Source organism: Salvelinus fontinalis, chromosome 11, assembly GCF_029448725.1.
Source record: "Salvelinus fontinalis isolate EN_2023a chromosome 11, ASM2944872v1, whole genome shotgun sequence".
Lineage (NCBI taxonomy): Eukaryota > Metazoa > Chordata > Actinopteri > Salmoniformes > Salmonidae > Salvelinus > Salvelinus fontinalis.
The window spans coordinates 3,974,360-3,996,038 of record NC_074675.1 but is presented as its reverse complement, the minus strand read 5'-3'; the positions used below and the strand labels follow the sequence as shown (position 1 = coordinate 3,996,038).

At 45.2% G+C, this 21,679-nt stretch overlaps 1 protein-coding gene across 1 annotated transcript in view; it reads right to left on the bottom strand.

The window, feature by feature from the left end:
* LOC129864898 (transmembrane protein 178B) overlaps window positions 1–21,679 on the bottom strand; it is a 241,551-nt gene that overhangs the window by 60,164 nt on the left and 159,708 nt on the right. The gene's annotated exons all lie outside the window — the stretch shown is intronic.

The following is a 21,679-nucleotide window of genomic DNA, read 5'->3' as shown; positions in this document are numbered from 1 at the left end:
CACTGTGAACATTCCTATGAATGGAACAGACAGACATGACCTCACTGTGAACATTCCTATGAATGGAACAGACAGCCACGACCTCACTGTGAACATTCCTATGAATGGAACAGACAGACATGACCTCACTGTGAACATTCCTATGAATGGAACAGACAGACATGACCTCACTGTGAACATTCCTATGAATGGAACAGACAGACATGACCTCACTGTGAACATTCCTATGAATGGAACAGACAGACATGACCTCACTGTGAACATTCCTATGACTGGAACAGACAGACACGACCTCACTGTGAACATTCCTATGACTGGAACAGTCAGACATGACCTCACTGTGAACATTCCTATGACTGGAACAGACAGACATGACCTCACTGTGAACATTCCTATGACTGGAACAGACAGACATGACCTCACTGTGAACATTCCTATGAATGGAACAGACAGACATGACCTCACTGTGAGCATTCCTATGAATGGAACAGACAGACATGACCTCACTGTGAACATTCCTATGACTGGAGCAGTCAGGCATGACCTCACTGTGAGCATTCCTATGACTGGAACAGACAGCCACGTTAGCCAGTATTCGGGCAGCAACCTTCACCTGTCAGTAGCAACAGCTTTCACAGGCCATTCATTTGCACGAATACAGAAGGTAACCCATTCGTTACTTTGATACGTTTGATAATCAAAAATGTGAAACATAATTTATGTAAACTGACATTAATTGGGGTGTGCAGTACTCTGTAGTAATATGTTATTGGGGAGTACAGTACTCTGTAGTAAGATGTTCTTGGAGAGTACTGTACTCTGTAGTAAGATGTTCTTGGAGAGTACAGTACTCTGTAGTAAGATGTTCTTGGAGAGTACAGTACTCTGTAGTAAGGTGTTCTTGAGGAGTACAGTACTCTGTAGTAAGATGTTCTTGGGGAGTACAGTACTCTGTAGTAAGATGTTCTTGGAGAGTACTGTACTCTGTAGTAAGATGTTCTTGGAGAGTACAGTACTCTGTAGTAAGATGTTCTTGGAGAGTACAGTACTCTGTAGTAAGGTGTTCTTGAGGAGTACAGTACTCTGTAGTAAGATGTTCTTGGGGAGTACAGTACTCTGTAGTAAGATGTTATTGAGGAGTACAGTACTCTGTAGTAAGATGTTATTGAGGAGTACAGTACTCTGTAGTAAGATGTTCTTGAGGAGTACAGTACTCTGTAGTAAGATGTTATTGAGGAGTACAGTACTCTGTAGTAAGATGTTATTGAGGAGTACTGTACTCTGTAGTAAGATGTTATTGAGGAGTACTGTACTCTGTAGTAAGATGTTATTGAGGAGTACTGTACTCTCTAGTAAGATGTTATTGAGGAGTACTGTACTCTCTAGTAAGATGTTATTGAGGAGTACTGTACTCTGTAGTAAGATGTTCTTGAGGAGTACAGTACTCTGTAGTAAGATGTTATTGAGGAGTACAGTACTCGGTAGTAAGATGTTCTTGAGGAGTACAGTACTCTGTAGTAAGATGTTCTTGAGGAGTACAGTACTCTGTAGTAAGATGTTATTGAGGAGTACAGTACTCTGTAGTAAGATGTTATTGAGGAGTACAGTACTCTGTAGTAAGGTGTTATTGGGGAGTACAGTACTCTGTAGTAAGATGTTCTTGGAGAGTACAGTACTCTGTAGTAAGATGTTATTGAGGAGTACAGTACTCTGTAGTAAGATGTTCTTGAGGAGTACAGTACTCTGTAGTAAGATGTTATTGAGGAGTACAGTACTCTGTAGTAAGATGTTATTGAGGAGTACAGTACTCTGTAGTAAGGTGTTATTGGGGAGTACAGTACTCTGTAGTAAGATGTTCTTGGAGAGTACAGTACTCTGTAGTAAGATGTTATTGAGGAGTACAGTACTCTGTAGTAAGATGTTATTGAGGAGTACAGTACTCTGTAGTAAGATGTTATTGAGGAGTACAGTACTCTGTAGTAAGGTGTTATTGGGGAGTACAGTACTCTGTAGTAAGATGTTCTTGGGGAGTACAGTACTCTGTAGTAAGATGTTATTTGGGAGTACAGTACTCTGTAGTAAGATGTTATTGAGGAGTACAGTACTCTGTAGTAAGATGTTCTTGAGGAGTACAGTACTCTGTAGTAAGATGTTCTTGAGGAGTACAGTACTCTGTAGTAAGGTGTTATTGGGGAGTACAGTACTCTGTAGTAAGGTGTTATTGGAGAGTACTGTACTCTGTAGTAAGATGTTCTTGAGGAGTACTGTACTCTGTAGTAAGATGTTATTGAGGAGTACAGTACTCTGTAGTAAGATGTTATTGAGGAGTACTGTACTCTGTAGTAAGATGTTATTGAGGAGTACAGTACTCTGTAGTTAGATGTTCTTGAGGAGTACAGTACTCTGTAGTAAGATGTTCTTGAGGAGTACAGTACTCTGTAGTAAGATGTTATTGAGGAGTACAGTACTCTGTAGTAAGATGTTATTGAGGAGTACAGTACTCTGTAGTAAGATGTTATTTGGGAGTACTGTACTCTGTAGTAAGATGTTCTTGAGGAGACTGTACTCTGTAGTAAGATGTTATTTGGGAGTACTGTACTCTGTAGTAAGATGTTCTTGAGGAGTACAGTACTCTGTAGCAAGGTGTTAATGTTACTACTTTCCCTTGTCAAGCCATGATCCTAATTCCTATTCTTCTGGAGTAGCAAAATATACTAATAAAATAGTTTTAATCAATCGTGAGGGTTGACTAGTTTTATGAAGCTGAGGGTTCTGGGATAGTGCTGATGGTGGAACTCTGTGACAGCTAATCAGTCAGTGGTGGGCGGCGAGCACGCCGTGACATCATTAAAGTGTCCGTTTAGCATGGCGCCCGTCTAATGGCAGTCGTTTCCGTCTAGCCGCCGCGGGCACCGCTCGGTTGTTTCCCGGGTGATAAAACACACACACACACCACACACCACACACCACACACCACACACACACACACACACACACACACACACACACACACACACACACACACACACACACACACACACACACAGACACAGACACAGACACACACACACACCACACACCACACAACACACAACACACAACACACAACACACAACACACACACACACACACACACACACACACACACACACACACACACACACACACACACACCACACACCACACACCACACACAAACAAACAAGCTGCCTGTGTGATAAAAGGAGACAGGCGACTCAGCACTTTGGAGAGAGTTTTAAATCTGTCGCAGGGAGAAGAGAGACAACTATAATGATGTCATTGATGCACTGCTGCTTGTGACAGTGGGACAAGCATTGACAAGCACATTATGACTGAGAAGCAGATTATGCCGAGTCATTCCAAAGGAAAATGTTGAAGAGCGTGGGAGGAAAAAGGGAGGACAGAGAGAGAGAGGAAGAGAGAGAGAGGAAGAGAGAGAGAGAGGAAGAGAGAGAGAGAGGAAGAGAGAGAGAGGAAGAGAGAGAGAGAGGAAGGAAGAGAGAGAGGAAGAGAGAGAGGGGAAGAGAGCGAGAGGAAGAGAGAGAGAGGAAGAGAGAGAGGGGAAGAGAGAGGGAGAGAGAGAGAGACAGGGAGAGAGAGAGAGACATGTAGAAAGAGAAAGACAGAGAGAGACAGAGTGAGAGAGAGAGAGAGAGATGGTGAGAGAGAGAGAGAGACAGGGAGAAAGAGAAAGACAGAGAGAGACAGCGAGAGACAGAGAGAGAGATGGTGAGAGAGAGAGACAGAGCGAGAGAGACAGGGAGAGAGGGAGAAATAGAAAGACAGAGAGAGACAGAGAGAAAGATGGTGAGAGAGAGAGACAGAGGGAGAGCGAGAGGGAGAAAGAGAAAGACAGAGAGAGACAGAGAGAGACAGAGAGAGACAGAGAGAGAGGGAGAAAGAGAAAGACAGAGAAAGACAGAGAAAGACAGAGAGAGACAGAGAGAGACAGAGAGAGACAGAGAGAGAGAGAAAGACAGAGAGAGAGAGAGGGAGAAAGAGAAAGACAGAGAGAGACAGAGAGAGAGATGGTGAGAGAGAGAGACAGAGAGAGAGAGGGAGAAACAGAAAGACAGAGAAAGACAGAGAGAGAGAGAGGGAGAAAGAGAAAGACAGAGAGAGACAGAGAGAGAGATGGTGAGAGAGAGAGACAGAGGGAGAGAGACAGGGAGACAGACAGGGAGAAAGAGAGAGACAGAGAGAGAGAGAGAGAGAGAGAGAGAGAGAGAGAGGGGGAGAATAGAAAGATAGTGGAAGCATATCATCATGAATAATTTCACCCAATCATGGAAATGAGAGTGCCTCTGTCTGAGGGGATGTGGGAAAGAGAGAGGTTGAAGATGAGAGAATGGGGTGGGGAGAATGTACTGTACTGAGAGAATGGGGTGGGGAGAATGAGGTCGGGTGAGAATGAGGTCGGGTGAGAGTGAGGTCGGGCGAGAATGAGGTCGGGCGAGAATGAGGTCGGGCGAGAATGAGGTCGGGCGAGAATGAGGTCGGGCGAGAATGAGGTCGGGCGAGAATGAGGTCGGGCGAGAATGAGGTCGGGCGAGAATGAGGTCGGGCGAGAATGAGGTCGGGCGAGAATGAGGTCGGGCGAGAATGAGGTCGGGCGAGAATGAGGTCGGGCGAGAATGAGGTCGGGCGAGGCTGAGGTCGGGCGAGGCTGAGGTCGGGCGAGAATGAGGTCGGGCGAGAATGAGGTCGGGTGAGAGCACTGTGACTGCCTCTCAACAGCTGTCTCTTCTCTATCCCCCCCTCTCTCTCTCTCTCTCTCTCTCCCTGTCTGTTTGTCTCTGTCTGTCTCTCTTAATTTAATTCAATTTAAGGGCTTTATTGGCATGGGAAACATGTGTTAACATTGCCAATGCAAGTGAAGAAGACAATAAACAAAAGTGAAATAAACAATAAAAATGAACAATAAACATTACACTCACAGAATTTCCAAAATAATAAAGACATTTCAAATGTCATATTATGTATATATACAGTGTTGCAATGATGTGCAAATAGTTAAAATACAAAAAGGAAAATAAATAAACATAAATATGGGTTGTATTTACAATGGTGTTTGTTCTTCACTGGTTGCCCTTTTCTTGTGGCAACAGGTCACACATCTTGCTGCTGTGATGTCACACTGTGGTATTTCACCCAGTAGATATGGGAGTTGATCAAAATTGGGTTTGTTTTCAAATTATTTGTGGATCTGTGTAATCTGAGGGAAATATGTGTCTCTAATATGGTCATACATTTGGCAGGAGGTTAGGAAGTGTAGCTCAGTTTCCACCTCATGTTGTGGGCAGTGTGCCCATAGCCTGTCTTCTCTTGAGAGCCATGTCTGCCTACGGTGGCCTTTTTCAATAGCAAGGCTATGCTCACTGAGTCTGTACATAGTCAAAGCTTTCCTTAAGTTTGGGTCAGTCACAGTGGTCAGGTATTCTGCCACTGTGTACTCTCTGTTTAGGGACAAATAGCATTCTAGTTTGCTCTGTTTTTTTGTTAATTCTTTCCAATGTGTCAAGTAACTATCTTTTTGTTTTCTCATGATTTAGTTGGGTCTAATTGTGCTGTTGTCCTGGGGCTCTGTGGGGTGTGTTTGTGTTTGTGAACAGAGCCCCAGGACCAGCTTGCTTAGGGGACTCTTCTCCAGGTTCATCTCTCTGTAGGTGATGGCTTTGTTATGGAAGGTTTGGGAATCACTTCCTTTTTAGGTGGTTGTAGAATTTAAACGGCTTATACAGTAAAATATATGTTTGTAATGTATTTTTATTCTTGGTTTTAAAAATAGCTTCAGACTAAACATGACTCACTCAGGTCCAGGTTGGATGGTGTTTTCAGGTTTATGGTGTTTACAGCCAGAGCATTGGCTGTATAGCTTGGAAATTTGAATCTGTGGTAGTAGGAATCCTTCCAGGTAATTTTGCCCAAAATCAGGTTGTAGGTTTGGAGTTTTGATTTGGAGTGAAGGTTATGTTGTGGAGGGTAGTATCCTGTATACGTCCTTGCCGAAAAATCCAAGTTTATCTAACTCTAAATCTATCTTTTTGTAAAAACATGTTGAAAAATGCAGGAGCTCATCTGTTCATCTGTTCTCTCTCTCTCTCTCTCTCTCTCTCTCTCTCTCTCTCTCTCTCTCTCTCTCTCTCTCTCTCTCTCTCTCTCTCTCTCTCTCTCTGTCTCTCTCTCTCTCTCTCTCTCTCTCTCTCTCTCTCTCTCTCTCTCTCTCTCTCTCTCTCTCTCTCTGTCTCTCCTCTATCTCTCGCTCCCTCTCTCTCTCTCCTCTATCTCGTCTCCCTCTCTCTCCCCTCTTTTACATCATTTTAAATTGGTTTACCCAACATCTGTGAAGCGATACTGCCTTTCCTGGATGAATGATGAAACATAAAATGTACACAGAGAGAACTGATGGAGGAAAACTAAACATACAAAACACAAGACCTAGAGGGGGTCAGGAGTACGACACGTACAAACAGGACTGAGTCTGCGTCCCAAATGGCACCCTAACCCCTATCACCAAGTAGGGAGATAGCGTGCCATTTGTGATGCAGCCTGTAGCATACTGTAGATGTAGTCACCCACACAGAATACCAGCTGAGAAGGGGAGAAGTCATGTGTCTGAGTCAGAATATACACAGGTTCAGGGGAAGGTTAGGCTGTGGAGACGAGACGAATGAATAATGGAGAAGTATATTAACATGGAGGGACTCACACATAGAGAGGAGGGGGAAGACAGGAGGGGAAGAGGAGGAGGAGGGGAGGAGGAAGAGGAGGAGGAGGGGAAGAGGAGGATGGGAAGAGGAGGGGAAGAGGAGGAGGAGGAGGAGAGGAGGGGGAAGAGGAGGAGGAGAGGAGGGGAAGAGGAGGAGGAGGAGAGGAGGGGGGAAGAGGAGGAGAGGAGGGGAAGAGGAGGAGGAGGAGAGGAGGGGGAAGAGGAGAGGAGGGTAAGAGGAGAGGAGGAGGAGGAGGAAGAGATGGGAGGAGGAGGAGGAGAAAGACAGAGGAGGAGGAGGAAAGGAGAGGAGAGGAGGAGAGGAGAGGAGGAGGGGAAGAGGAGGAGAGGAGGGTAAGAGGAGGAGGAGGAAAGGGGGGAGGGGAAGAGGAGAGGAGGAGGAGGGGGAGGAGGAGAGGGAGGAGGAGGAGGGTGAGGATAGGAGGAGAGGAGGAGAGGAGGAAGAGGGGAACATGAGGAGAGGAGGAGGAGGAAGGGAGGAGAGGAGGGGGAGAGGAGGGAAAGAGAGGAGGAGGGAAGGAGGCAGGAAAGAGAGTGATGAATGTGCTAGACTAGTGGTGAGCTACCTCTGTCCGTCATTTGTCTGTCATTTGTCTGTCATTTTTACTGTCATTTGCGGTGCATACAGTCAACTGAATGATACCACTGGGTTTGGTGCCGAGATAATGAAAGCACCAGACCCGGATTCAAACCCTTTTTAGGGTGTTTCAACTACTTTCAAAGACAGTTGGACAGTTCTTATTGAAAACACAAGTAGTTTAATGTTGGAATGCATGTGGAAATACACTTGGAAAGTATTGGAATGTATTTAACTAGTCAGGCAGCTTGTTGTCAGGACTGGTAGTAACTAGTCAGGCAGCTTGTTGTCAGGACTGGTATTAACTAGACAGGCAGCTTGTTGTCAGGACTGGTATTAACTAGACAGGCAGCGTGTTGTCAGGACTGGTATTAACTAGTCAGGCAGCTTGTTGTCAGGACTGGTATTAACTAGACAGGCAGCTTGTTGTCAGGACTGGTATTAACTAGACAGGCAGCTTGTTGTCAGGACTGGTATTAACTAGACAGGCAGCTTGTTGTCAGGACTGGTATTAACTAGTCAGGCAGCTTGTTGTCAGGACTGGTATTAACTAGACAGGCAGCTTGTTGTCAGGACTGGTATTAACTAGACAGGCAACGTGTTGTCAGGACTAGTATTAACTAGTCAGGCAGCTTGTTGTCAGGACTGGTATTAACTAGTCAGGCAGCTTGTTGTCAGGACTGGTATTAACTAGTCAGGCAGCTTGTTGTAAGGACTGGTATTAACTAGTCAGGCAGCTTGTTGTAAGGACTGGTATTAACTAGTCAGGCAGCTTGTTGTAAGGACTGGTATTAACTAGTCAGGCAGCTTGTTGTCAGGACTGGTATTAACTAGTCAGGCAGCTTGTTGTCAGGACTGGTATTAACTAGTCAGGCAGCTTGTTGTCAGGACTGGTATTAACTAGTCAGGCAGCTTGTTGTCAGGACTGGTATTAACTAGTCAGGCAGCTTGTTGTAAGGACTGGTATTAACTAGTCGGGCAGCTTGTTGTCAGGACTGGTATTAACTAGTCAGGCAGCTTGTTGTAAGGACTGGTATTAACTAGTCAGGCAGCTTGTTGTAAGGACTGGTATTAACTAGTCAGGCAGCTTGTTGTCAGGACTGGTATTAACTAGACAGGAAGCTTGTTGTCAGGACTGGTATTAACTAGTCAGGCAGCTTGTTGTCAGGACTGGTATTAACTAGTCAGGCAGCTTGTTGTAAGGACTGGTATTAACTAGTCAGGCAGCTTGTTGTCAGGACTGGTATTAACTAGTCAGGTAGCTTGTTGTAAGGACTGGTATTAACTAGTCAGGCAGCTTGTTGTCAGGACTGGTATTAACTAGACAGGCAGCTTGTTGTCAGGACTGGTATTAACTAGTCAGGCAGATTGTTGTAAGGACAGGTATTAACCAGTCAGGCAGCTTGTTGTCAGGACTGGTATTAACTAGTCAGGCAGCTTGTTGTAAGGACTGGTATTAACTAGTCAGGCAGCTTGTTGTAAGGACTGGTATTAACTAGACAGGCAGCGTGTTGTCAGGACTGGTATTAACTAGACAGGCAGCTTGTTGTCAGGACTGGTATTAACTAGACAGGCAGCTTGTTGTCAGGACTGGTATTAACTAGTCAGGTAGTTTTAAGGGTAATGGTTTCTCTGAGGGGTCTTTGGCCTGGTTTGCTAACTACCTCTCTCAAAGAGTGCAGTGTATAAAGTCAGAACATCTGCTGTCTCAGCCACTGCCTGTCACCGAGGGAGTACCCCAAGGCTCAATCCTAGGCCCCATGCGCTTCTCAAATTACATCAACAACAACATAGCTCAGGCAGTGGGAATCACTCTCATCCATTTATATGTAGATGATACAGTCTTATACTCAGCTGGCTCCTCCCCGCATTTTGTGTTAAAAGCTGTAAAACAAAGCTGTCTTAGTGTCCAACGAGCTGTCGCTGCCCTTAACCTTGTTCTGAACACCTGCAAAACAAAGATCATGCAGTTCGGTAAGAAGAACGCCCCCCCCCCCCCCCCCCCCCACTCACAGGTGTGATTACTACCGCTGAGGGTTTAGAGCTTGAGGTAGTCACCTCATACAAGTATTTGGGAGTATGGCTAGACGGTGCACTGTCCTTCTCTCAGCACATATCAAAGCTGCAGGCTAAAGTTAAATCTAGACTTGGTTTCCTCTATCGTAATCGCTCCTCTTTCACCCCAGCTGCCAAACTAACCCTGATTCAGATGACCATCCTACCCATGCTAGATTACAGAGATGTAATTTATAGATCGACAGGTAAGGGTGCTCTCGAGCGGCTAGATGTTCTTTACCATTCGGCCGTCAGATTTGCCACCAATGCTCCTTACAGGACACAGCACTGCACTCTATTGACTGATTGATGCTTATTTATAAAACCCTCTTAGGCCTCACTCCCCCCAATCTGAGATACCTACTGCAGTCCTCATCCTCCACATACAACACCTGTTCTGCCAGTCACATTCTGTTAAAGGTCCCAAAAGCACACACATCCCTGTGTCGCTCCTCTTTTCAGTTCGCTGCAGCTAGTGACTGGAACGAACTGCAACAAACACTCACAGTTTTATCTCCACCTCTTCATTCAAAGACTCAATCATCTTACTGACAGTTGTGGCTGGTTCACGTGACGTATTGTTGTCTCTACCTTCTTGACCTTCATGCTGTTGTCTAACAATGTTTTTGTGTTGCTACCGTGTTGTGTTACTACCATGTTGTGCTGTTACCATGTTGTGTTGCTACCATGTTGTGCTGCTACCATGTTGTGTTGCTACCATGTTGTGCTGCTACCATGTTGTGCTGCTACCATGTTGTGCTGCTACCATGTTGTGCTGCTACCATGTTGTGGTGCTACCATGTTGTGCTGCTACCATGTTGTGCTGCTACCATGTTGTGGTGCTACCATGTTGTGCTGCTACCATGTTGTGCTGCTACCATGTTGTGCTGCTACCATGTTGTGGTGCTACCATGTTGTGCTGCTACCATGTTGTGCTGCTACCATGTTGTGGTGCTACCATGTTGTGCTGCTACCATGTTGTGCTGCTACCATGTTGTGTTGCTACCATGTTGTGCTGCTACCATGTTGTGTTGCTATTATGCTGTGTTGTTTTAGGTCTCACACACACACACACACAGACACGCACGGACACACACACACACACACACACACACACACACACACACACACACACACACACACACACACACACACACACACACACACACACACACACACACACACACACACACACACACACACACACACACACACACACACACACACACACACACGTCAGTGGAGATCAACTCTCCAACCAAACCACAGTTGGTTCAGCTGCTTCTGCCAACCTGAATACATCCAGGTATTCACCCTACTGAATACATCCAGGTATTCACCCTACTGAATACACCCAGGTATTCACCCTACTGAATACATCCAGGTATTCACCCTACTGAATACATCCAGGTATTCACCCTACTGAATACATCCAGGTATTCACCCTACTGAATACATCCAGGTATTCACCCTACTGAATACATCCAGGTATTCACCCTACTGAATACATCCAGGTATTCACCCTACTGAATACATCCAGGTATTCACCCTACTGAATACATCCAGGTATTCACCCTACTGAATACATCCAGGTATTCACCCTACTGAATACATCCGGGTATTCACCCTACTGAATACATCCGGGTATTCACCCTAGTGAATACCTACTGCATTACCCTCTGACTTTTCCTTTTAAGCTCTGCTATTCAAAATGCTGAAACTTTAATTAAAGTGTGTTTTGTAAAAGGAGCGACGGAGACTCTGCTACACGGTGGCTCTGAGAGATAAGAGGGGAACAGAGTGTTCCTATACACACACTCACACACACACACACACACACACACACACACACACACACACACACACACACACACACACACACACACACACACACACACACACACACACACACACACACACACACACTCACTCACACTCACACTCACACTCACACTCACACACACACACACAGGGCGTCTCATCCCTAGGATATAAATGTGATATAGTACGCGTCTGTCTCCTGCTCTGTTATATACAGACGGTTTATTAACTCTGGCCTGGAGAGGAGAGCCTGTTAATCAGGTCTGTTCCTCTGACGTCCAATTCCTTATCAGCACTGAGCACGTGGCCGACGTAGAGACTAGCAGCCGAGGTCATCTCTCCTGTCCAGGTCAGACAACAAGGTCCTCTCTCCTGTCCAGGTCAGACCTCAAGGTCATCTCTCCTGTCCAGGTCAGACCTCAAGGTCATCTCTCCTGTCCAGGTCAGACCTCAAGGTCATCTCTCCTGTCCAGGTCAGACCACAAGGTCCTCTCTCCTGTCCAGGTCAGACCACAAGGTCCTCTCTCCTGTCCAGGTCAGACCACAAGGTCCTCTCTCCTGTCCAGGTCAGACCACAAGGTCATCTCTCCTGTCCAGGTCAGACCACAAGGTCCTCTCTCCTGTCCAGGTCAGACCACAAGGTCCTCTCTCCTTCCAGGTCAGACCACAAGGTCCTCTCTCCTGTCCAGGTCAGACCACAAGGTCATCTCTCCTGTCCAGGTCAGACCACAAGGTCCTCTCTCCTGTCCAGGTCAGACCTCAAGGTCATCTCTCCTGTCCAGGTCAGACCTCAAGGTCATCTCTCCTGTCCAGGTCAGACCTCAAGGTCATCTCTCCTGTCCAGGTCAGACCACAAGGTCTTCTCTCCTGTCCAGGTCAGACCACAAGGTCTTCTCTCCTGTCCAGGTCAGACCACAAGGTCTTCTCTCCTGTCCAGGTCAGACCACAAGGTCCTCTCTCCTGTTCAGGTCAGACCACAAGGTCATCTCTCCTGTCCAGGTCAGACCACAAGGTCCTCTCTCCTGTCCAGGTCAGACCACAAGGTCCTCTCTCCTGTCCAGGTCAGACCACAAGGTCCTCTCTCCTGTCCAGGTCAGACCACAAGGTCCTCTCTCCTGTCCAGGTCAGACCTCAAGGTCCTCTCTCCTGTCCAGGTCAGACCTCAAGGTCATCTCTCCTGTCCAGGTCAGACCACAAGGTCTTCTCTCCTGTCCAGGTCAGACCACAAGGTCTTCTCTCCTGTCCAGGTCAGACCACAAGGTCTTCTCTCCTGTCCAGGTCAGACCACAAGGTCCTCTCTCCTGTTCAGGTCAGACCACAAGGTCATCTCTCCTGTCCAGGTCAGACCACAAGGTCCTCTCTCCTGTCCAGGTCAGACCACAAGGTCCTCTCTCCTGTCCAGGTCAGACCACAAGGTCCTCTCTCCTGTCCAGGTCAGACCACAAGGTCCTCTCTCCTGTCCAGGTCAGACCTCAAGGTCCTCTCTCCTGTCCAGGTCAGACCACAAGGTCATCTCTCCTGTCCAGGTCAGGCCACAAGGTCATCTCTCCTGTCCAGGTCAGACCACAAGGTCATCTCTCCTGTCCAGGTCAGACCACAACACAGACAGCACAAGACAATTGCTTGGCTATTATTTACAGTATTTTGCAGGACGACACAGAGTTGCAACATGTTGTGAATAACAAGGCAATAGATTCAGAGACATGATTACACTGTGTTATAAAGGGAGTTGGCCAACAGACACTACTGTATATAAGACTATCCAGTCTTTGATGGTCTGCACATCTCCCAGAGTGTGGCTTTAATCCCGGTCAGATTGTATCTCAGCCAGTGAGAGAGGAGAAGATAATCCCGGTCAGATTGTATCTCAGCCAGTGAGAGAGGAGAAGATAATCCCGGTCAGATTGTATCTCAGCCAGCGAGAGAGGAGAAGATAATCCCAGTCAGATTGTATCTCAACCAGTGAGAGAGGAGAAGATAATCCCAGTCAGATTGTATCTCAACCAGTGAGAGAGGAGAAGACAATCCCAGTCAGATTGTATCTCAGCCAGTGAGAGAGGAGAAGATAATCCCAGTCAGATTGTATCTCAGCCAGTGAGAGAGGAGAAGATAATCCCGGTCAGATTGTATCTCAGCCACTGAGAGAGGAGAAGATAATCCCGGTCAGATTGTATCTCAGCCAATGAGAGAGGAGAAGATAATCCCGGTCAGATTGTATCTCAGCCAATGAGAGAGGAGAAGACATTGGTTCCAGCAGATTGCCTGACCTCGACAGCCTCCCACCCGCCATTCTGTTGCGTCGCCACGGGCAACGTAACGACAAGTGTCGCACACGGTCAGCTCTCGCCCTGCATCATTAAACCAATCAGAAGAAGCACGGGAGGTCTAATGCCCCGCGGGGGCGGTGAAGGACTTGACATGGCAGAGAGCGGGAGAGACGAGGAGAGAAAGTGAAAGGCTGAGAAAAGCAAACACTTAACACTCGGTGTGAATCCCATATGGCACCATATATAGTACACTACTTTAGACCAGAGCCCTATTCCATATATAATGCACTACTATAGACCAGAGCTCTATTCCATATATAGTGCACTACCTTAGACCAGAGCTCTATTCCATATATAGTGCACTACTTTAGACCAGAGCCCTATTCCATATATAGTGCACTACCTTAGACCAGAGCTCTATTCCATATATAGTGCACTACTTTAGACCAGAGCCCTATTCCATATATAGTGCACTACCTTAGGCCAGAGCTCTATTCCATATATAGTGCACTACTTTAGACCAGAGCCCTATTCCATATATAGTGCCCTACTTTAGACCAGAGCCCTATTCCATATATAGTGCACTACTTTAGACCAGAGCCCTATTCCCTATATAAAGCACTACTTTAGACCAGAGCCCTATTCCCTATATAGTGCACTACTTTAGACCAGAGCCCTATTCCCTATATAGTGCACTACTATAGACCAGAGCCCTATTCCCTATATAGTGCACTACTTTAGACCAGAGCCCTATTCCCTTTATAGTGCACTACCTTAGACCAGAGCCCTATTCCCTATATAGTACACTACCTTAGACCAGAGCCCTATTCCCTATATAGTGCACTAACTTAGGCCAGAGCCTTATTCCCTATATAGTACACCACCTTAGACCAGAGCCCTATTCCCTATATAGTGCACTACCTTAGGCCAGAGCCTTATTCCCTATATAGTACACTACCTTAGACCAGAGCCCTATTCCCTATATAGTGGTACTACTATAGACCAGAGCTCAGTCAGTCTGAATCTGACAGCCATGTCTCTCACTTGGGCATTGGGCACTAGTCACCGCTACTCACCACTACTCACCACTACTTACTCACCACTAGTCATCACTACTCACCACTACTCACCGCTACTCACTGCTAGTCACCACTAGTCACAACTAGTCACCACTAGTCATTACTAGTCACAACTAGTCATCACTACTCACCACTAGTCACCACTACTCACCACTAGTCATCACTACTCACCACTACTCACCACTAGTCACCACTACTCACCATTACTTACTCACCACTAGTCACCACTACTCACCACTGGCCACTACTCACCACTGCTCACCATTACTTACTCACCACTAGTCATCACTACTCACCACTAGTCACCGCTACTCACCACTAGTCACCACTACTCACCACTAGTCACCACTACTCACCACTAGTCACCCCTAGTCACCACTACTCAACCCTAAACATCACTACTCACCACTACTCACCGCTACTCACCACTAGTCACCATTAGTCACCACTAGCCACCACTAGTCACCTCTAGTCACCGCTAGTCACCGCTAGTCACCACTACTCAACCCTAAACATCACTACTCACCACTACTCACCACTAGTCACCGCTACTCACCACTAGTCACCATTAGTCACCACTAGCCACCACTAGCCACCACTAGTCACCGCTAGTCACCGCTACTCACCGCTAGTCACCACTACTCACCACTAGTCACCACTAGTCATCACTACTCACCAGTAGTCACCGCTACTCACCACTAGTCACCACTAGTCACCGCTACTCACCACTCCTCACCACTAGTCACTGCTACTCACCACTAGTAACCACTAGTCACCACTAGTCACCACTAGTCACCACTAGTCACCACAAATCACATTTTATTGGTCACATACACATGGTTAGCAGATGTTAATGCGAGTGTAGCGAAATGCTAGTCACCACTACTCACCACTAGTCACCACTACTCACCACTACTCATCACTAGTTACCACTAGTCATCACTACTCACCACTAGTCACCACTACTCAACCCTAAACATCACTGCTCACCACTAGTCACCACTAGTCACCACTAGTCACCGCTACTCGCCACTATTCACCATTAGTCACCACTAGTCATCACTACTCACCACTAGTCACCACTAGTCACCGCTACTCACCACTACTCACCACTACTCACCACTAGTCACCACTACTCATCACTAGTTACCACTAGTCATCACTACTCACCACTAGTCACCACTACTCAACCCTAAACATCACTGCTCACCACTAGTCACCACTAGTCACCGCTAGTCACCACTACTCACCACTAGTCACCATTAGTCACCACCAGTCGCCACTAGTCACCACTACTCACCACTAGTCACCACTACTCACCACTAGTCACCACTACTCACCACTAGTCACCACTACTCACCACTAGTCACCACTACTCACCACTAGTCACCACTACTCACCACTAGTCACCAATAGTCACCACTAGTCACCACTACTCACCACTAGTCACCACTACTCAACCTTAAACATCACTACTCGCCACTAGTCACCACTAGTCACCACTACTCACCACTAGTCACCACTACTCACCACTAGTCACCACTACTCACCACTAGTCACCACTACTCACCACCAGTCGCCACTAGTCACCACTAGTCATCACTAGTCACCACTACTCACCACTAGTCACCACTACTCACCACTAGTCACCACTACTCACCACCAGTCGCCACTAGTCACCACTAGTCATCACTAGTCACCACTAGTCATCACTAGTCACCACTACTCACCACTAGTCACCACTACTCACCACTACTTACTGGCACCTGGAATACAACGACTACCCATAAACCCCATTCACATAAAGACAAACAAGCCTCCTCAAACAGAACAGGGTGTTATAAAGACGACAGGGCCGTAACTGGACGTCTGGCTGTGTTTTATGTCCTGTGTCATCACTATTGTTTGGTCTTGCTAACGGTTATTGTTTATAAACACTCAGGAATTAATTTCTAGCCACCCTGCTGAGTGGTTGAGGAGGAGGCAGTGTGTGTCAATGTGTTTATAAACCTGTATACATCAATGTGTCATCATTGTGCAGTGTTTAGGAGTTCAGTCTGACACCATTAGACAGATGGGGGTAAGGCTGTAGGCATAATATGGCCCAGGCCCGCTCACTGGAGAGTCAGGCCCGCCCGCTGGGGAGTCAGGCCCAGGCCCGCCCGCTGGGGAGTCAGGCCCAGGCCCGCCCGCTGGGGAGTCAGGCCCAGGCCCGCCCACTGGGGAGTCAGGCCCAGGCCCGCCCACTGGAGAGTTAGGCCTGCCCACTGGGGAGTCAGGCCCAGGCCCGCCCACTGGAGAGTTAGGCCTGCCCACTGGGGAGTCAGGCCCAGGCCCGCCTGCTGGGGAGTCAGGCCCCGCCCGCCCACTGGGGAGTCAGGCCCGCCCACTGGGGAGTCAGGCCCGCCCGCCCACTGGGGAGTCAGGCCCGCCCGCCCACTGGGGAGTCAGGCCCGCCCGCCCACTGGGGAGTCAGGCCCGCCCGCCCTCCCACCGGGGAGTCAGGCCCTCCGCCCTCCCACCGGGGAGTCAGGCCCGCCCGCCCTCCCACCGGGGAGTCAGGCCCTCCGCCCTCCCACCAGGGAGTCAGGCCCGCCCGCTCACTGGGGAGTCAGGCCCGCCCGCTCACTGGGGAGTCAGGCCCGCCCGCCCGCTCACTGGGGAGTCAGGCCCGACTCCCCATAGAAACACATTGAATAACAGATAGTCCTTACTGCTATTAGCCAATAGAAACACAGTGAATAACAGATAGTCCTTACTGCTATTAGCCAATAGAAACACAGTGAATAACAGATAGTCCTTACTGCTATTAGCCAATAGAAACACATTGAATAACAGATAGTCCTTACTGCTATTAGCCAATAGAAACACATTGAATAACAGATAGTCCTTACTGCTATTAGCCAATAGAAACACATTGAATAACAGATAGTCCTTACTGCTATTAGCCAATAGAAACACATTGAATAACAGATAGTCATTACTGCTATTAGCCAATAGAAACACATTGAAAAACAGTCCTTGCTGCTATTAGCCAATAGAAACACATTGAATAACAGATAGTCCTTACTGCTATTAGCCAATAGAAACACATTGAATAACAGATAGTCCTTACTGCTATTAGCCAATAGAAACACATTGAATAACAGACAGTCCTTACTGCTATTAGCCAATAGAAACACATTGAATAACAGATAGTCCTTACTGCTATTAGCCAATAGAAACACATTGAATAACAGTCCTTACTGCTATTAGCCAATAGAAACACATTGAATAACAGATAGTCCTTACTGCTATTAGCCAATAGAAACACATTGAATAACAGATAGTCCTTACTGCTATTAGCCAATAGAAACACATTGAATAACAGACAGTCCTTACTGCTATTAGCCAATAGAAACACATTGAATAACAGACAGTCCTTACTGCTATTAGCCAATAGAAACACATTGAATAACAGATAGTCCTTACTGCTATTAGCCAATAGAAACACATTGAATAACAGACAGTCCTTACTGCTATTAGCCAATAGAAACACATTGAATAACAGATAGTCCTTACTGCTATTAGCCAATAGAAACACATTGAATAACAGTCCTTACTGCTATTAGCCAATAGAAACACATTGAATAACAGATAGTCCTTACTGCTATTAGCCAATAGAAACACATTGAATAACAGATAGTCCTTACTGCTATTAGCCAATTGAAACACATTGAATAACAGTCCTTACTGCTATTAGCCAATAGAAACACATTAAATAACAGTCCTTACTGCTATTAGCCAATAGAAACACATTGAATAACAGATAGTCCTTACTGCTATTAGCCAATAGAAACACATTGAATAACAGATAGTCCTTACTGCTATTAGCCAATAGAAACACATTGAATAACAGGCCTTACTGCTATTAGCCAATAGAAACACATTGAATAACAGATAGTCATTACTGCTATTAGCCAATAGAAACACATTGAATAACAGTCCTTACTGCTATTAGCCAATAGAAACACATTGAATAACAGTCCTTACTGCTATTAGCCAATAGAAACACATTGAATAACAGATAGTCCTTACTGCTATTAGCCAATAGAAACACATTGAATAACAGTCCTTACTGCTATTAGCCAATAGAAACACATTGAATAACAGTCCTTACTGCTATTAGCCAATAGAAACACATTGAATAACAGATAGTCCTTACTGCTATTAGCCAATAGAAACACATTGAATAACAGATAGTCCTTACTGCTATTAGCCAATAGAAACACATTGAATAACAGATAGTCCTTACTGCTATTAGCCAATAGAAACACATTGAATAACAGTCCTTACTGCTATTAGCCAATTGAAACACATTGAATAACAGACAGGCCCCACAAAAAATCTAAAGTATTTTCTGAAGTGTCTGTCATATCTGAGAGAAGAAGAAAAATCAGGAAACATGTATTTACATCTAAAGGAAGTTTGTTCTGAATTGTCTGTCTTTATATCTGAGAGAAGAAGAAAGATCAGGAAACATGTATTTACATCTAAAGGAAGTTTGTTCTGAAGTGTCTGTCTTTATATCTGAGAGAAGAAGAAAGATCAGGAAACATGTATTTACATCTAAAGGAAGTTTGTTCTGAAGTGTCTGTCTTTATATCTGAGAGAAGAAGAAAGATAAGGAAACATGTATTTCTGTGTATTTAACCCCTTACGTTTGGAACTCAACAGTCTCCATATGTACTTCTATTCAGTTTATCAACTGGTACCAAGGGACCTTCAGACCAGTGTTGTACCAGGGGACCTTCAGACCATTGTTGTACCAGGGGACCTTCAGACCAGTGTTGTACCAAGGGACCTTCAGACCAGTGTTGTACCAGGGGACCTTCAGACCAGTGTTGTACCAAGGGACCTTCAGACCATTGTTGTACCAAGGGACCTTCAGACCAGTGTTGTACCAAGGGACCTTCAGACCAGTGTTGTACCAGGGGACCTTCAGACCAGTGTTTTACCAGGGGACCTTCAGACCAGTGTTGTACCAGGGGACCTTCAGACCAGTGTGGTACCAGGGGACCTTCAGACCAGTGTGGTACCAGGGGACCTTCAGACCAGTGTGGTACCAGGGGACCTTCAGACCAGTGTTGTACCAGGGGACCTTCAGACCAGTGTTGTACCAGGGGACCTTCAGACCAGTGTTGTACCAGGGGACCTTCAGACCAGTGTTGTACCAGGGGACCTTCAGACCAGTGTTGTACCAGGGGACCTTCAGACCAGTGTTGTACCAGGGGACCTTCAGACCAGTGTTGTACCAGGGGACCTTCAGACCAGTGTTGTACCAGGGGACCTTCAGACCAGTGTTTAACCAGGGGACCTTCAGACCAGTGTTGTACCAGGGGACCTTCAGACCAGTGTTGTGAGGCCTGTGGGCGTCGTAGAGTAAAACAGCCAACGTGTACGTGTTCCTGAGAGTCTCATCTTTCCGTTCGGACGCTACACACGTTTCTGTGAGAAGATTCGATTTTCGGGACCAGAAATTTTGCCTCTGCTTTTCTGACACACCGGCCCATTTGTTCTTCTCCAGACCCACTATCCACTCATTAACTGTTCCTCAACGCCCCCGTTATTAGTTCCATTATTAGTTCCATTATCAGTTCCGTTATTAGTTCCATTATTTGTTCCATTATTAGTTTCATTATTAGTTCCATTATTAGTTCCATTATTAGTTCCATTATTAGTTCCGTTATTAGTTCCATTATTAGTTCCGTTATTAGTTCCGTTATTAGTTCCATTATTAGTTCCGTTATTAGTTCCGTTATTAGTTCCGTTATTAGTTCCGTTATTAGTTCCGTTATTAGTTCCGTTATCAGTTCCGTTATTAGTTCCATTATTAGTTCCATTATTAGTTCCATTATCAGTTCCATTATCAGTTCCATTATCAGGTTCAGTATTAGTTCCGTTATTAGTTCCATTATTAGTTCCATTATTAGTTCCAGTATTAGTTCCGTTATTAGTTCCATTATCAGTTCCATTATCAGTTCCAGTATTAGTTCCGTTATTAGTTCCATTATTAGTTCCATTATCAGTTCCATTATCAGGTCCATTATCAGTTCCGGTATTAGTTCCATTATCAGTTCCATTATCAGTTCCATTATTAGTTCCATTATTAGTTCCATTATCAGTTCCATTATCAGTTCCGTTATCAGTTCCATTATTAGTTCCATTATCAGTTCCATTATTAGTTCCATTATCAGTTCCATTATTAGTTCCATTATCAGTTCCATTATTAGTTCCATTATTAGTTCCATTATTAGTTCTGTTATTAGTTGCATTATTAGTTGCGTTATTAGTTCCGTTATTAGTTCCGTTATTAGTTCCATCATTAGTTCCATTATTAGTTCCGTTATTAGTTCCGTTATTAGTTCCATTATTAGTTCCGTTATTAGTTGCATCATTAGTTCCATTATTAGTTCCGTTATTAGTTCCATTATTAGTTCCATTATTTGTTGCATCATTAGTTCCATTATTAGTTCCATTATTAGTTCCATTATTAGTTCCATTATTAGTTCCATTATTTGTTCCATTATTAGTTATGTTATTAGTTCCATTATTTGTTCCATTATTAGTTCCATTATTAGTTCCATTATTTGTTCCATTATTTGTTGCATCATTAGTTCCATTATTAGTTCCATTATTAGTTCCATTATTTGTTCCATTATTAGTTCTGTTATTAGTTCCATTATTTGTTCCATTATTAGTTCCATTATTAGTTCCATTATTTGTTGCATCATTAGTTCCATTATTAGTTCCATTATTAGTTCCATTATTAGTTCCATTATTTGTTGCATCATTAGTTCCATTATTAGTTCCATTATTTGTTCCATTATTAGTTCTGTTATTAGTTCCATTATTTGTTCCATTATTAGTTCCATTATTAGTTCCATCATTAGTTCCATTATTAGTTCCGTTATTAGTTCCGTTATTAGTTCCATTATTAGTTCCGTTATTAGTTGCATCATTAGTTCCATTATTAGTTCCGTTATTAGTTCCATTATTAGTTCCATTATTAGTTCCATTATTAGTTCCATTATTAGTTCTGTTATTAGTTCCATTATTTGTTCCATTATCAGTTCCATTATTAGTTGCA